Below are 18,831 nucleotides of genomic sequence, written 5' to 3'. Positions count from 1 at the left end.
TGTACTAGTAAACCTGGTAGTGCTTTAGTTTTATCCCCAAGTCCTGCTCCTGCAGTTCGGGCCTTTTCTTCTGCTTCTAATGCTGACCATTCTATCTTTTGGTCGCCTACCTCCCACTCTTTTTCCTTGAGTTTTTCATAAATGCCAGCAGGCATCAATACCTTTAATATTGTCATAATGTCGGGATAGGTATACTCTCCCATGAGTAACATGTCTTTAATTTCTCGGTGGAAACCCGCTGGGTCTTTGTCATGACTGGGTACCACTTTCTTCATTTCTAACAATTCTATTTTCGATATGGGCGTATATATAAATACGCGTTTAAACTCATTGTCCTCGCCTTTTATTGGGTGTACTTCTCGTAAGGGATTCTGTCTGTCCATGTAATACGTGGTTCTTTCCTTGATGGGCAATGAGACATGTTCTGGGCATATAAAAAGAATGTACTGCTTTCTTGATTCTAGTATTTCTTTAATTAGCTTAGTACCTGAACCTCTCCATCTATTCATGAGTAATTCAGTCAATATGTCAGGTAAGGGACCAGGATCTGAATGTTGGCTTTTATATAGTATGAGAAGTTGTTGAATCATATAAATCCCAGCTAAACGCTGTTCAGCTGGGGTGAGATTCAAAAATGTGTGTGCTACTGTATCATCACCATACATTCCGGGACTGTCAACCCAATGGACAGCTGACCTGGCTAATTCTTGTTCATCCATAGAATCGAGAAAATGATAACCCCTTTGTTCTCGCAGTAATTTGTCAGCGGCTTGGAACGAATGCTCGGGGGACCTTATATTTATTATAGGTGTTTGAAAATTCCTGTTATTTTCTAGACATATCGGACGTATCGGGTCAGTAAGACATCTAGTATTATTACAAGATCTTCCTCTACCTACATAGGCTATAGTTTCTGACTGTCCTGTGGGCAGTCCTGATCCTTCCTCCCCATTTTGTTCAAACTGGTCTACCGCTAATCTTTCTTCGTGTAGGCGTTCTGTTTCTTTACGGATCTTTCGGCACATGGCTACTATACAATTTTGCTTATCATGTCTCCCTTCTGATATATTCTGGCTCCATCTGGTAAGAATTTGCATTGCTTCCGGGTCTACCCCCGGTCGGTCTTGATTTCTGATCACACAATTTATGAGGAAACGTAACAGTTCCCCCTGTATCTCCACTTTCTGGTATTCCATAGCTCTGTTAATACATTCAGAATCTCGCCCTGTTTGAACAAAATGGTATATATTATCTAGATGCGCAGTCATTCCTGGTAACTTCCCTAAATACACCGCGGCTCGTCTGATACGTAATGATGCCATGATCATTTCGTCCTCTTTGCCGGCCACAGGGTCATATCTACAATCTATATGAAGTTCCTTAAGCGTACGGGCATTTATGAGTTTGGGGGTACGTGAGTGTGCTGACTCTTGAAAGGTAAGTTTATTTATTCTGGGTGGCGTAGAAAAAATGTTGGTAGCACCTCCCGTAGCCCCATCTGGGGTATCGGGCGTGAAAGGATTCGTTGAACGCGATACAGCAACTATAGGTGTGGACACAGCTATGGAAGTAGCTGTAGGAACAGATGTGGAAACAGATGTGCTTGCCGGAACTTGTGACAGGATTTGTTGCTGTAGAGGTACAGATACTGGGTCTTGGCGTTGAACCTCCCTGGCAGGCGGCCTATGTGGGGCGGAATTTGCATACTCGGAAGTTGCGTCATCTAAATATGAGGAAAGAAAAACATCTTCTGCGGTTCTAGGATGCCCCTTAGGATGTACTTTTATTGGAAATAATGGGGGTGGCAAGTCTTTTGGTATCTCTGGAGTAGCCTTAGGTAATCCTTCGGCCAGAAGGGGATACATACCATTCATAAGGGCATTTCTTTGTCTGTCTACTTGTTCTAATTTCACTCGGGTACCTTCCTCAATTAATAGATTTTCTCGGACTTCATTTGAATTCTCTTTACTCTTCTCTTCCTGTCTACGTGCTTTTTCTGTACGTCTATACGATTCTTTACGCCATAATTCAATGGCGTCTTTCTGTGATTGTCTAGCTTTCTTTTTCCATAATTCTTCCTCTACTTTCACGATGCACTCTGCATCCCAGGTCCCAGCCGCGGGCCACCTCTGACTTTCTGGTAATTCCTTAGTGTAGTCTACCCATAAATCAAGAAATAATATAGCGTCTAAGCCGTGTTTATGATACATGAAGTACCCTAGAGTGTCCCTAGGAGGAATAGGAACAGCTTCTTCGAGTACCCCTTTTCTTGTTGTGATCTGTCTTAATTTCGAAAAGAGCGGCATATTGAAAACTGATCTGATACTTGATTTTGAACAAACTTAATACATTAGACACAATAATGAACAGTCATTCACACCACAATATGCAGAACGTTATTAAAACATTTAACATTTAACATTTAACTGAGCAACGATGATAATGACGATCTAAGGAAAACTTAATCACTAAACATAATACTCGACTTTAACTGGATTATTCTGAATTTATATACTTGATATACTAGATATACTGCTAAACAGTACAGATACACTGCTGAAACAGTGCAGACCGGATTTGTGTACCCAAACCCGTCTGGACCGGCACAACTTATGTGCACGCCAGAACGCCTCCCCAGTAATGGTACTCACCGGGTAGCTCGGAAACGGAAGGCCTCGGAAACTGAACTGAACTTGAACCGGACTGGACTCGACTCGAATACTTCGGACACTGGACTCGACTTGGGACTTCGGAAACTGGTGGGCCTCTGTATACCTCGGATCTTGCTCTCTCAGCTAGGCTCTGGTCGGGATACTTCGCACTTCTCACCGCCTCGTCTGGGTGTTGATCGCAGCCTCAGTCGCCCCCGCTTGACCGGAGGGAGATACAGGAAATCCTGCTGGTACGCGTTATTGTCCGTTCAGCTGTGGCAGGAGACCGGGCCTGCAACGCACCGCCGGCGCGTGAGATGAGAAAGTGTCCCTGTTCGGGCGCCATTCATGTGGTAAATAATTTAATTACCGGGACTTAATTTGATACAGAAACATAATAAAAAAATAGCTCAGTAAATAAGAGGCAGAATCCGTGGTATTAGAGGTTCGGAATGGGCTTTATTCCAGTGGTCGATTATAATCGGTTGCTCCAAGTTCCATCACCACGAAGGTTCAGGAAGTGAAGTACATACGTTATTGACAATCAATTACTTTTATACAATAGGCATTACAGTGAGGCAAATACAAGAGGCGTAACAATTGATAGCAAAGATAACATTTCACATGCGTAGCTGAAGGAGGCGTAACTGGGTGTAACAAGGAAAACGTCATTGGTTATGATGTCACATAGGGGTGGACCTATGAAATAATTTCGCAATGTCAGCAGAAATACTTGGCAGAGATGCGCGCGCAGCAGTATGACGTGTGATTGACGTGCGACTAGGGGGTGAAGGGGACTTGACATTTAGCTCTACATGTGGCGACAGAAGTCTGGAGGGTCAAGTCAACCTAATCCCAAATCATATCTAACATCCTATGTTTAAAGAACTAAGTTATCCAAAAGAGAGGTCTCTTCGAGTAGAATCTTATTCTATACTGACTATACTGACTGTTAGTGCGTGTACAAGCGTCTAAGTGTCTACACTAGATGCGAGGGCGGAAATCTTCCATAGTAATAGGGCTATGAATTACTTGCGTAAAGACAGAGAAGCCGGGCCTTTGCTCGGTAGCTGGAAGAATGTTTACTTAAACTACTAGACAGGAATGCATCGGGCAGGGAACGGAGTAGATAATTTCGAAGGTGAAATACAGTTTTTGGCAGGCAGCGGGCTGATGTCAGACTTCGTGAGCCGCGCAGAGAATGAGACAAAGTTCATGGTCGCAGATGCAGGCTCAGACTGGAGCTTTCAGAGGCAGAAGGCAAGAAGAGTTTGATGACAGAATCAGGGCCTACTTGCCTGGACTGTAAAATGGCATAAGTGAACCATATAAAGCCGGTGGCCTTTCATATTTAGGAATGGAATATCCGGCCTATTCATGGCGGATCTGACAGAGGACATGTTGACGGTGGACGCACATGTGTTTGCGTCTTCATAACTGGAACTGGAGGGAGCATACATGTACTTGTGATTCATACATGGAACCGTTGGGGTCCAAGATAGGGGACATAACTGATCAGAAAAATCCATATTTCCACAGGATCACAATTGGACGAAAACGACTGACTACCCTCAGTTGAGCAAAGCCCTTCCGGGTTTAGTATGGTTCAGGAGCGTGCCACCGTGACTAACAATCCTAATGTGACTACTAAACGGCCTAGCTTTGCAAACCAGGGGGCACCATTGGTTATCCAACTGCACCAGACTCCTAGTAGTAAGCCTCATCCCATGCATGCGGTTACAATTATTGCCGAACAAGGGCGTCCTAGAGAAAGTATTCCAAACCTTAAACTTATTTCCTGGAATATAGCTGGACTTTCAAAGAACCTAGGATTACCCGACTGGAACAAGCTTATTGACAATTATACTATCTGCATCTTCCAAGAGACATGGAGCACGATTCCCCTCTATAAAGTTGGCTTTACCTCCTATTTTACCTCTGCAGTGTCACCAGTATCAGGAAAGGGACGGCCCTCTGGTGGCCTGCTCATCTGGATTAGTATTACACTGGATTGCACGATACAAACAACTGAGTGCAATTGTCCAGACCTCTTAAAATTGACCCTTAGGGATAACAAAGAAGGGAGGACCCTAGAAATTTTTAACATCTATGTGCGTGGCACAAAAGGTGGTGCACAATCTCCAATAATTAGCTGCCTGGAAGCAGAACTTTCCCATTGTCACCCCGAATCCGACATCCTAGTGGCGGGCGATTTTAATTGTACATTTGAACCTCTTGCCACTGAGGATATGTTGGGCATGGAGGAGGACGATGCAAAGCAAGGATTCCCCCTGCTGAGTCTACGACCAATAAAAAAGTGGACTCAGCTAGCCATCCAATTAAATTCTGTATCACTGGAGTACGGACTCAGGGCCACTAATGGAAGATCACTTTCTGATCCCTTGGGAGCCCATACATATAATAGGGTGGGTTTCTCCTCACGTATCGATTATATCTTGTTAAATCGGAAACTTTGGAGACATTTAATCGATATGGAGGTCGTATCGACAATTGATAGCGACCATAACTTGCTGTCCTTGACACTAAAACACCTATGGCTCCCCATTTCTGAAAATACGAGCAGGGAGGCCCACATGATCTCGAGGGATGTTATTACCTCGAATTGTGGTAGGCGCCTCAAATGGCAAAAGGTAGCATTGGACGAGGGGAAACTGACAGTTATAAAGAATACTCTAACAGAGGCCTTGAGAGATTTACAAGAGATCACTATAGGTTCCATTAGTATGCAGAAGGTTTCTACTATTTATAGTGGTCTGTCCAGTACTTTGGGATCCTTGTTCCACGTAACCACAGGTAGCAAACCATGTACTTTGAGTAATTGCGCTACTAATCCATGGTATACGAGGACCTGTAGACAGAAAAAATCCGCCTTAATTTTGGCTGTTAAAGCCAAGTCCCCTGGTAGGATTAGAATTGCTAGAAAGGAATATAACACGTCGGTCCTTATAGCTAAGAGAGAGTGGGAAGAACAGCACTGGCGAGCATTAAGAGAAGCCAGTATAGGGAAGGATGCCAGTCTCTTCTGGAATTTGGTCAGGAGAAAGGGCCGCCCTGATACCGAATTAATAACGAACAACATCACGAGTAAGAGATGGCACGAACACTTCCTGAATTTATATTCTGGCCCACAGGAATCTGTCCTAGTCGGCCTACCCGATCCTTGGACTCTTGGCCAGGAACTAAACACAGAACCTTTTTCAGAGCAGGAAGTCGAAGCTGCTATTCAGCGCATAGTCCCGGCCAAGGCAGCTGGACCTGATGGCTTGCCAGGGGATGTCTTCCGAGCAGACCCGGCGAAATGGGCAAAATTTATTGCCTATCTAATTAATGCTATCGTCCACGGATGTCCTATCCCAGATTCCTGGAAGGGAGCAGAAGTTGTGCCTATTTTTAAAAAGGGGGCCAGGGAAGACCCGGCCAACTACCGTCCGATAAGCCTGATTGATTCAACCCAGAAAGTAGTTGGCCGGGTATTGCTAGAAAGGATTCTTGCATGGGCTGAGGAAAACAGGATCCTTTCAGACTATCAAGCTGGTTTTAGGACAGGAACAGTAGAACAGGTGTTTAGGCTATTACTTTTGTACTGGAAGGTGGTTAAACTTGGCAAAGGCAGTCTTTATCTTGCATTTATCGACCTAAAGACTGCCTTTGACCTGGTCCCTCGAGAGCGCCTGTGGCAAGTTTTGCTAGACCAGGGGATGCCTAGGTACATTCTTGATATACTAATTCGCCTGCACAAGGATAACTATGCCCAAATAAGGTGGGGCTCACAAGGGCAAACAACAGCACGGATTCCGGTGAACAGGGGAGTTCGCCAGGGCTGTGTGTTAGCTCCCACCCTTTTCTCTTTGTACGTTAATGGGGTGGTTGAGCATTTACACCAAACACCATAAGATGCCCCAGCCCTGGCAGGGGAAAAAATCCCCACTCTCCTGTTCGCGGACGACACCCTCCTTATTTCAAAAACTCCAAAGGGCCTGCAGACTCTTTTAAATAGTTTCGACCAGTTTTGTAGCATTAGAGGGCTGACTATAAACATCCAGAAAACAAAGCTCCTATCTTAAATCCACCCAAAACATTTAGGAATTCCCTTTCACTCAATAGTGTACCACTGGAGAGGGTTGCCACATTCGACTATCTGGGAATTCGTATCTCCGATTCTATGCTTTGGAGATCACACGTGCAGAAAATGCTCCTGAGCCATAAAAGGGTGGTGGGGGCCATTCTGAAAGAACATCGTTCTTCATCAACTAAACCAATCGCCCCCGCACAAACAATCTACAAGGCCAGAGCGGTAAGCTCGTCACTTTATGGTGCTGAACTGTGGGGCCTATCTACCACAGACCAGATCTCTAGATCAGAGAACAAATTCTTGAAGGACCTATTGATGCTCCCCCAGAAGACACTCACTAAGCCCCTTTTATATGATCTTGGTTGCCACTCGATTGGGGACACAGCAAGATTACGTCCTCTCTTGCTGTGGGTCCGCTTGTGGTTGACACCAGAATTAGCTAATTACGCTGCAGGGCTTAGAGAGGTAATGGATATGGATGGGTGGTTTAAGATTCACTGGTTAAAAGGGGTGAAAAAACTTTTACACGACATTGGGTTTGAGGAGGCTTGGATTCATAGAAACTCACCACCGAAGACAGAGATCAAGAAAGCTTACTGGCGGTGGGTTGCTACGAATGACCTCCTCAACCCTAGGGTCGGTAGACTCACCGAGGAATTCATGCTGCACAAACATACATTGCACTTTGAACCCTACCTGGATCTAATACAAAATCCATACGATCGATCTTTGTATTTTAAATTCAGGGTAGGTATCCTTCCCTTGCGAGAACACACTGGGCATTGGAAGTCACCCCATCAAACTCCCTTTTCTTGCCCTAGCTGTGAGGCTGCAATAGAGACACTTCCTCACTTTATGTGTGCCTGCCCCGCCTACAAAATACCTAGAAGGCGTTGGCTGAAACCTCTCTGTAGGGAGTTAGGGACTCGTAACTTCCAAGCAGCACTACGTATTCTAAGATCTGACCCAAGGGACCTACACGCCTGTGCTACAGCTAAATTCCTTAGATGGGCGTGGAATATTAGAGTGAGAAACCTGAATACCAGTCCCCAAACAATATATTGCACATATGTTTTGCTTATTTTCTGGCCCAGGCATACTTCCCTCTTCAGGCACAAACCATACATGGATTTCAAACTCTTCTTAATGATTCTTTTTAATTGTTTTTCTTTTTAACAAAGATTTCTTTCTATGCAAATGTTTTTTAAACTTGTATCCTGGAAATTTTTATATGTTTTTATGGGATTGTATCGCTTATCGCTTTTAAGATATTTTATGTATCGAAATAAAGCTTATTGACTGACTGACAGTGACCTCTTGGCGCTTTACTGTGTGCACTCGGGGTGTTTCTGCAGCATGGGAGTGGGATAGATCAAAGGGAAATGAAATTTATCAACTAACAAAGTCTAGCATGAAGCAAGTCTTAAGCTGCTGAACAATGGGTGAGATGGCGGATCTCAGGGTCCACGCAGCGCACTGCTTCACTTTTCAGCATGGCACAAGTGGACTAGACGGTGTGCAGGTGTGTATGCGGAGATGCGCCAGAATCCCAACAGCATGGACATGTTTTAGAAACCATTGCAAAGAAAAGCTTGGACTGGCAGGGCATGTAACAAAGTATCGCAAAGAAGTGCCTTTGCCCGCTGCCTCTCCAACCTCATGGCGCTGTACTTCCGTCATCACCCACAGGCCTCCAGACTGCTCTGAGACCGTCTCTTCACCAGACATAGTGCTCGGACTCGATTATTCCTCTATGCTCCAAGAATTGAAGACTGATTTGCAGGAAGATGGCGACCACTGGTTGCGGCTGGGCTCAGTGTGCGTTCCCACTGCCTCTATCCTGGAGAACCACAGGACATGAGAAGCTGCAGTGCCTATGAGTGCTATGGCGCAGTCAGCACTGGCCATGTCATTGTGCTTTTTTTCTGGCAGGCAGGAGGGGGGGCAAGCAACAATGATGGAGGGGTGAGGCCGAGACTATGTGTTATGTGCTATGACGTGGGCAGCGCTGGGTGAGTCATAGCGCTTTCTTTTCTGGCAAGAGGGAGGGGTGTTGAGTAACTACAAAGGGAGGGGATAACTTTGGGAGGACAGAGGGAAAGCAACAACGACGGGAGAGGAAAGCAACAACGCAATGGCAGAGGGGTTTAGAGGGATGGGCAACAAACAACAGATTAAGGGGCAGGGTGAGAAGGCAGGGCAAACAACAACATAATTTCGCGGGGGTGTGAGGTACGGGGGTGAGCAACAACAACAGAATACAGGCGGGCATGGGAGGGACGGGGCAAGCAACAACTGAGTGAGGGAGGGGATGGAAAGGAATGAGGCAAGCGACACCGATATTAGGGAGGAGTGGGCAGGTGCAAGCTAACACAGGCAAGCAACGATGACCAGGAAGAAATGATGACAAGGGATGAAAGAAAAGAATAAGTACCGGAATCTGACCGTAAGTAGTGGAAAAACACTAACTAAGCAATTGATCAGTACTTTATTCATCCTCCTTTGACGGGTCAAACATACAAAGAGAAAGTGAAACAGGTGCACACTGACCAATGAAAAGCAAGGAGATGAGAGTGACGATGAAGCCAACCAATGGTTAAGCCACCATTAAGTTTAGGGTAACGAAAGAGCTCATAGGCAACAGTGCGTGGGCTGCCTCCGGTGAAGCCTAAAAGCTCTCTGGCTGCAGCCTTCAGTGTCCCTGAGCAGAGGTGCTCCTTGCCTATACCTCGATATGTGCATACCCTGATCCATGTCCCCTGAAATGTAAACTAGAGTGATGAGTTGGGCTTCCGGAGAGATTCTGTCTGATTTGGGTGCTCCAAGCTATATATCTACAAATATGCCCCCTAAGTCATATCTCCTAAACAATGAGCTCCAACACTTTAACCCCTGACCTCTGCACAGTGACTAAAATCCCATAGTTAGTTAGAGCTGTATCCACTGAGCTGTTGACATAGATCTCTGGAGCAAAGTCACCTCAATTGCACACCTTCAAATGTTGCACCATGGGCAGTTTCCTCTGAGAGAGTAGCTGCATCTCCTGTCCACTAATCTGTATTTCCTGAGTGCTGCCCCCTGAGCTGTGTACCTGTTCTGCTTGGGTTTTCGGATCAGATAGAACCCGCTCATCAGAGCCTCACTAACCCAGCCAGAACGTTACCCCCTCCCTAGAACCTGTTTACCATAGTGCAACCACATATATCTACCACCTAAGGACAGGGGATTCCTACTATACATACCAAGACCTCTTATAATCGGCGGCCTCGCGATCCCACACGGATCCAGACCTCTCTGCCCATACGACAGTATCACAAGTGGCGGCCTCGCGATTCCACACGAATCCAGACCTCTCTACCCAGACGGCAGTCTCAGCACAATCGGCGGCCTCGTGATCCCCTACGGATCCAGACCTCTCTGCCCATACGACAGTATCACAAGTGGCGGCCTCGCGATCCCACACGGATCCAGACCTCTCTACCCAGACGGCAGTCTCAGCACAATCGGCGGCCTCGCGATCCCATACGGATCCAGACCTCTCTACCCAGACGGCAGTCTCAGCACAATCGGCGGCCTCGCGATCCCATACGGATCCAGACCTTTCTGCCCATACGACAGTATCACAAGTGGCGGCCTCGCGATCCCCTACGAATCCAGACCTCTCTGCCTATACGACAGTATCACAAGTGGCGGCCTCGCGATCCCACACGGATCCAGACCTCTCTACCAAGACGGCAGTCTCAGCACAATCGGCGGCCTCGCGATCCCCTACGGATCCAGACCTCTCTGCCCATACGACAGTATCACAAGTGGCGGCCTCGCGATCCCACACGGATCCAGACCTCTCTACCCAGACGGCAGTCTCAGCACAATCGGCGGCCTCGCGATCCCATACGGATCCAGACCTCTCTGCCCATACGACAGTATCACAAGTGGCGGCCTCGCGATTCCACACGAATCCAGACCTCTCTACCCAGACGGCAGTCTCATGCGACAGTTCATCCTATGATCACCATATCATACAAAAAGGGGATCAGTCTCACTATTCATCAGATCACACAAGGATTGCCAGTTCGAGCATAGCCTGTTCTCAGGTTCGAGGGGCTCCTCTTTCCCCTATTCAGTTAACACTTACCTGATCAGGGTTAACATCTGTTCATGTAGCCGCAGCTGACTAGAAGAATAGGCTACCCTCTCATAGAAGAACACACAGCATATGTTGGTTCACTACAAACTGGGTACTTTATTACTCATTACATACGCAATCACATAACATTACAATATAACACATAACCTGCAAAGGAAAGTGAAAGATTAAATTATACACTCTAATAAGAAAGGGTCGACATCACCTTAGTAGTATGTAGCCTGCACTCAGTGGTCATCTAGGTTCCCTTCTCGTCTGTGCCTCGGCTCGCCTGGAATCACCCTTCTCCGAGTCACTGGGACCTCTTCCTTATCGGCTACTCTCTCCTCTCTGGCTATTCTGCTAGGAGAGCATCTGTCTCTCGGTTCTTCTCCGCCTTCAAGATGGCGTCCGTCTTCCCTGGAATAAGTAGTAGCTTTACTGCTAACGGCTAGATGCCGCCTACGGACTGAACATGTAACTGCCTCAGACTTTCACTAATATAGAGGTGCGTTTCCTCATGGAAAATTCCGGCCCGTAACCTGCCGCCCACCAAATTCTTGTACCTCCCCGTACCAAGGACACGTTCCCAGCCGGCCGGCCTGATGTAGTGTCTTCGGCATGAAGAAAAATACAATCCTTCGATAAGGGCCGGCCTGAACCGGTTCTCTCCAAGCGAATAACACCTCATAACTAAAACATTACTTTTGACCTAGAAGCATCCCAAGCTGCCGGAGCAGAAAGAAAGATGGAGTCTCTCCCGTTTGAGGCCTACCAGGCCTGAATTCAGCACAGCTCCATGAAATACCCTCACTACAGGACAGGTTATCCCTAATGCTAACGAATCTATCCCCTAGGCTATGTGTGCAAGCCCTGATCTATGGGGAAGAGCACAGAATCATGTCGAAGTGCCTAGTAAATAGGCTCCATTCACTACTCTAACCCTTAGGCTTGAATGGTAAGAGACTGAAGTCACATTCAATCACTTGTTAACACAAGAAGGCCGGGAAAATCGAGCAGAACATTTCACCCTTGACTTCAGTCTATTATACATTCATTAAACAGAACTAACATCTGTGGAAGAATAATATGAAACAAGACTAACTGATCTATGTCTAGTACCAGGTGTGCAGAATTGAAGTAGTGAAGGAATACACTGAATAAAGCAACAGATAGAAATCAAAATGCCAATAGCAATCAGAATACCTCCTAATATTTGACGTAACAAATGCAAATCAGGTACCCAATTAAAGAGCCAGTCAAACCAGCCCTGGTCAATGTGTTTTCTAACTTCTTCTGTCAAGTCATGTAATTTATCAATGTGAACCTGAATGGATTTTGTATGATCCGACAAGTTAAAACAACAAAGACCCTCAAAATCAGAACAATCGTGTCCATGTTTAAGCAAAAGATAATCAATGGCTGCTCGATTTTGCAAGATAGCCCTTCGTTCATCCTGGGCATCTAATAGCATGTCAGACAGGATTGTAGAAGTATGATTGATGGATTTTACCATCCAGCAGGCCATTTTCCCAATAGATTTGGCATTATAAACTGCCAAAGCAGGAACACCAACAATTGAAACAGCCAGACTAAGGTATTCAGACTTGGAATATAAATGCAAAGATGAGTCACAATCCTCCTGTAACCTCACTGTATCTCGGATCACACGAGAGTTGGCATTCGGATGCGACGAGAACATTAGTAAGCTCAGTCTAGTAATGGCACAAGGACCTCCAGAAATATTTGCGGGGATATATGGCCAGGAAGTATTACCACATGAGAAAAGCCATCCGGCAGGTAGCAACATCGTGCGATAGTGACTGGGGGTAACTACCATACTCTTGCAAGTCATGTGATTTTGAACAGAAGTACATGTTTTCGGTGTCCTTTGAAAGCACAAAGTTCGTTCATGAGCGGTGAATGAAGTGGCACCTTTCAATTTGAAACGCATACATTCAGAAATCGCATTAGGATCACAAGTAAGGAAAAAACATAAATCACCTTGTGTGATATTATAGGTAACTATTTGGGACTGGACAGGCGGTATCGGGTCTGACAGTACAGTACACAAGGGGCAATACTCATGGGCAGCGAAATCGCCCAGAAGAACATTGGGGCGAGCATTTGTTATATTAAAAATATGAGTCAGAGTCTCCAATGAAGCAGGGACAGCAACCAAACAAGTTGCCAGTATATCCGTTACCGATCTCATCGGTGTCAAGCAGAAATGAGGGGTCTTCGTCACTTGCTTGGCCAATGTAACCCAAAAGTTTGGCGACGAATCCCACGCAACGAAGGAACGCGACACTCGGGTTCTCAACTCAGCCCGGGTTGATGGGATCCCTCCTCTCTCGTCGTACCATCCCAAAAGGAGTCCAACGCCGACACATCCTGCAGCAACAGTCCAAAGAATGATCTGAAAAAGAATCAAATACAGGCATTATTCATTCTCGTAAGTAACATTTGTCAGCCGGGACTGCTTCCCAGCTATCTTTCCCTGGTCTCATAACTAAAATGGTGTTGTCTTGACCGGTTGCAATCACTTCTGCTTGTTCAGGGGGATTCTTAGGCGACTGCACCCAAACTCTGGCCCCAGGATTATCTGTGGAGCCAAAACTTTTCTGGCCTCGTACAGTTAGCAACGTTGGGGCAGTGCCTTTTGTGATCTCACCACTGAAAACAGGCATTATTAGCAATTGAGCCACTCGGTCAGTTTTATGTATCAGTAAGTCAACCTCACTGCTATTCAGCAGGAGCACCTTAATCTCTCCCTGATAATCACTATCAATGATTCCTCCAAGCACCTGAATGCCTTTTACAGCCAGCCCCGATCTAGGGGCAATAAATCCGAAATTTCCAGGTGGTATCTGAACACCAACACCTGTTTCAATGATGACTCGATCTTTACTTTTTATAATGGTGTCATCCATGGCATGCAAGTCTAAACCTGCCGACTCTGGGGTCGCTCTGCATGGAGCCAAAGCTCCGGGAGTAATCTCCCAGTACATCACAGTCTCTCTGATCTCATTGGGCTTAGCATCAACATTCGGAGGAAACAAACGCATAAGTGGGGATTCAGCATTTAGAAAAGGACGGTTATTCAAAATCAATAGCGCTTGAGGCAAAAAATCTCGCCAATTCTTATACTTGTCATCTGTTAATTTGCGCAATTGGTCTTTCAGCAGGCCATTCAACCTCTCCACAAGACCCGAGGCCTGTGGATAATATGGTATATGAAACACCCATTCAATATTCTTTTCCACACAGAATTCCTGTACCAATCTTCCACGAAAATGGGATGCATTATCAGATTGAATTTGGAATGGCACACCATAATACATCATAATCAATTCCAATGTTTTAATAGTATTCAATTGGGTAGCTTGCTTACAGGGAAGGGCCACCAACAGGCCACTGTATGTATCAACCATGGTGCAAACATATTGACAATTCCTACTCATAGGAAGTGGACCGATGTAATCAATCTGCCAAATTTGAGCGGGCAATTTCCCGCGATGTAAATGACCTTTAACAATTTGGGGCACTTTGCGCTGCCTGATATGCTGACAAATGGGACAATGTAAAATAACATTTTTAATTAAATCTAGGGGAATATAAATCCCTCGATCAGCAGCCCACCTGCTAGTGGCTTTCTCTCCAAAGTGTCCTGCTTTCTGGTGGGCCCATTTCGCCAATCCCGCAATATCAGAATCTTGCCTGTCCACCACTGCCTCAGCAATTTTAGATTTCTCATCTGCAATGTTATGAAAAAATTTGTCAAGACAGTCTATCGGGGTATGAGCATCCACATGGAAGATTGTAACAGTACTCTGTGGGAGCATTTCCCAAATCTCCTGCCATAATTCTTTTCCCCACAGTTCTTTTGAATGGATTCTCCAACTATGGGAATGCCAAGTCGGTAACCAAACTGCCAACCCATTGGCAGTAGACCAAGAATCGGTGAAAATATGACATGTGCCAGGTAACTCTTGTTTCAGAACTTGATAAACAGCATAGAGTTCAGCAAATTGACTGCTCTTACCCTCACCAGTTGTACTCAGCAATTTTTGTGTGATCGGATTATAGGACACCGCCTTCCAATGCCGTTTCGTCCCTATGAACCTTGCTGAACCATCTGTAAACCAGACATGGTTTCTGTCCTCTGCGGACAAATCATCAAAAGGTCTACCCCACTTAACAGGAGACTCCTGTACTAAAGGTACGGAACATTCACTCTCAGTCTCAGTCGATGGCGCTCGTGCCACCTGCTCATGCAAAGATGCAACTCCTTTTTGTCCCACACGTGCCCTGTCTTGTATATACCATTTCCATTTAATCACACTCGCCTCTTGAGCGTGTCCAATTCGGTGAGTTTTCGGCGAACTCATAACCCACTGCATGATAGGAATTTCAGGTCGCAAAACTATATCATGTCCCAAAGTCAATTGCTCGGTATCCACCAGAGCCCAATAACATGCAAGTAACTGTTTCTCAAAAGGTGTATAACGCTCACCAGCATCAGGTAACTTTTTGGTCCAGAAACCTAACGGTACTCTACTCTTGCCTTGTTTCTGCCACAAACTCCAATTCGCATAAAGGCCTTGTACAGACACATTCAAATCCACATCACCATCACATACAGGCCATAAATCCAGAGCATGCTGAATTGCTTCTTTTGCCAGACTGAACGCATCTTGCTGTGGTTTATCCCATTCAAATGCATTCTTTTTACGAGTGACACGGTACAAAGGGGCCAATATTTGACTCAAATGAGGAATATGCTGGCGCCAAAAACCAAACACACCAATGAAGCTTTGGGCTTCTTTCCTGTTCCTCAGAACTGCAAAATCAAGAATTTTCTGTTTAACCTGAGGGATCACTTCTCGGTGCCCCTCATGCCAATTAATACCCAAAAATTTCACAGCCTGGGACGGACCTTGTAATTTATCCGGGTTGATTTCCCAACCTTTCTCACGCAGGCACTCAATGACTCTGTCCAATTGTGTCTGAACTTCCTCTTGTGTTTCACCTTGGATCAAAATATCATCAATATAGTGACATATCTGAATTCGTGGATGAACCGGTACCTCAGCCAAATGCTCTGCCACCAGTCGGTGACATATCGTAGGACTATGCACATAGCCCTGGGGAAGACTTCTAAACGTCATCTGACGCCCGTTCCACGTAAAACTGAATTGTTCCTGACACTCAGAGGCAATCGGAATCGAAAAGAAAGCATTAGCAATATCAATGGACGCATACCATGTACCTGGATGTTTTTGAATTCTTTCAATTAGGGTAATAACATCCGGTACTGCAACAGGCAAAGGGGGTGTGTGTCTATTCAATTCCCGATAATCAACAGTCATGCGCCAAGAATTATCACTCTTACGTACAGGCCAAACAGGATTATTCCAAGCAGAAGTAACTGGGGTGATAACACCTGCATCCACCAACTCCCGAATAGTGGTACTAATCTCATCATGACCACCCGGAATACGATACTGCTTCTGACGAACCACTTTTGTCGCCTGAGGAACTTTTATGGGGGGCATTCTTAAACGACCAACCCGTACAGGCCTGGACGATATATAATGTTTAGTTCCAAATTGGTAACATCCATCATCTAAGTGCAAAGTCATTCCTTTCAAAATATCAATTCCAATTATGAATTCTAAGAGTGGTACCACTAATACAGAGTATTCTTTTCTAGGAATTCTACCTATTCTCATTTCAAGTAAAGTTTGAACTGCGGGAGTTTCCTTTCCACCTAATCCGGTAATTGTAAAAGGCTGACCTTTAAACTTCTTTGATTTTCCATGAATAAGAGTGGCCTCCGCTCCTGTATCTACCAATGCTCGGGCCCTTTGGACATTACGATGTCTCCAATAAATATCAATATCTACATAGGGTCTATTATCTCTGTGAGCCCATCTGTGTACTGGAGCTTGACCTATTTCCTAGTCATCTTTACTGCGTTCTGTGTACCAGGATAAATCAGGATCAAGATTCTCACGTTTCCCAGGTATCGATACCTCCTGTTCATATCCATCTCCATTACGAAATGGATTCCTGTTCTCTGCATTGTACTGCGGGTTTCGATCGGCCAATCTGTGTCGATCCTCTCTCCTTCTCAACTCAGGGGATTGATCCCTATCATCTCTACGTCTGCTGTTAACATAATCATCTCTCCCCCTCTCTCTTTCCCCCTCTCTCTCCCTGTTTCTCTCATGACGGGGGGACAAATCACGTACATAATGGCGATCATCACGACGATCAGAGCGCCCACGGCGGTCGTCATCACCGCTACCGTCAGAAAAACCACGATCACACTCAGTTGTCCGAACACGCCGGGCACCCTCCTTTCGATCCAAGCCACGTTTGCGAAACATTTCCCACAAACGAGAAGTGGTCTCACCATCAATGTCCTCCTTCCGCACACCATCGGCCATAAGACCAAAAAACATATCACGTCTAGTAAGTTTATTGTCACCAGGAGTACGAGTGTCAGGCCGGGATTGCCGTTCAGGTTTAAACCACTCACCGAGTTGGCGTACCGATTCCAGCACCACAGATAACATGTTACCAGTCTGATTAATCAATAAAGTCATCATAACCTGCTTATAAGCAACAGGGGAAGAACGAATAATACGATTCCGCACAGAAGATGTCAAGAAACCATCAAGCAACCTGTCAGCAGTATTCAGAAAAATTGCCGTTTTCATCACCTCCTCTTTGAGACGTTGTGTAGCATCGCGCAAAGTATACCACGGTTTGTCATTCACAGGCCAATCAGATTCAGTAGGATATTTTTGATTACAACCCTCAGTCGCCAATTGAAGCAAAGAAATTTGACCACCAACATTAAAGTTACGAAAATGATCCTGTACAGTAGAATCCGAACTCAAGGAACAAAACTTCAAACAATCGCCAGCATCCAACATAATGCCAGCAGCGCCCAGTTCATAAAGGCGCACCATCCATGTGAGTAAGGACTCACCAGCTCGCTGCCGAAATCTCTGTAAAATATCACTAATTTCTTGTTGAGTAAAATCCTCCAAAGAGTCTAAAGCAATACCATTCGGAGCACCGGGAGCCTGCTGCAACTTCCGCCGAAAAACCGGATGCACCGAGACCGCGGGACGAGCAGCACAAGGAGCTCGACCAGTACACGTAGAGGAACAATCAGTGTAAGAAGCATCGACCCCACTCGAAGGACGAACGCAATCATGGAGTGCACCATCAGAGGCGCAAGAAGCAGACTTACAATCACGGCCGGAGCGAGAGGACTCGCACTTGGCAGACTCCTCACCCGAGGAAGGAGAATCGCTCGAGTTCCAGATATTACCATCCCATTCATCAGGATTCCAATCCAGTCCGGCTTTCGCCACGACCAGACGCACCTTTCGCTTCGAAACCCGACCACGCCGATTTTTGTATTTATAACGAGCAATTCGCACAGCCGCCCTCTCGGCAATAGTATGATACGTCTCAAGTTTGTCAGCAAGCAACTTATTTTGACACCGTAACAAAGTATGAGCATTCTGAATCTCAACAAAATTCGCTTCCACATCCTTATGCACATTCTGTAACTTCAACAACCTCTCATGCAGGATCCTGTACGCGGACAGAACAATCCAACCCCTGCGCCCCAAAACGGGAAGTTCATCACCCTTAGATACCGGCGCCTTCTGTAAACAAGTAATCACATCAGCCGGCTCCGCCAGCTCCAAAAAAGAATTCCAATTCTCACTCAAACCAGTAGAATCAGCCCACTCACGGGCTAAGGCTTCATAAGGCGTTGAATTCCAACCGGGAATATCAACGGGCAACTTAAAAGTAGATTTCGACTTTCTAGAAAACATCTCGGAAAAGAAAGAGAAGAAAAAGAGAAAGAGAAGAAGAAAAAAACTACACTCACAATTATATAGAAATAATATACAAACGAAACCACGCAC

The sequence above is a fragment of the Triturus cristatus genome, chromosome 1_2 (assembly GCF_964204655.1).
Source record: "Triturus cristatus chromosome 1_2, aTriCri1.1, whole genome shotgun sequence".
Lineage (NCBI taxonomy): Eukaryota > Metazoa > Chordata > Amphibia > Caudata > Salamandridae > Triturus > Triturus cristatus.
Note: the sequence above shows the minus strand (reverse complement) of the source record.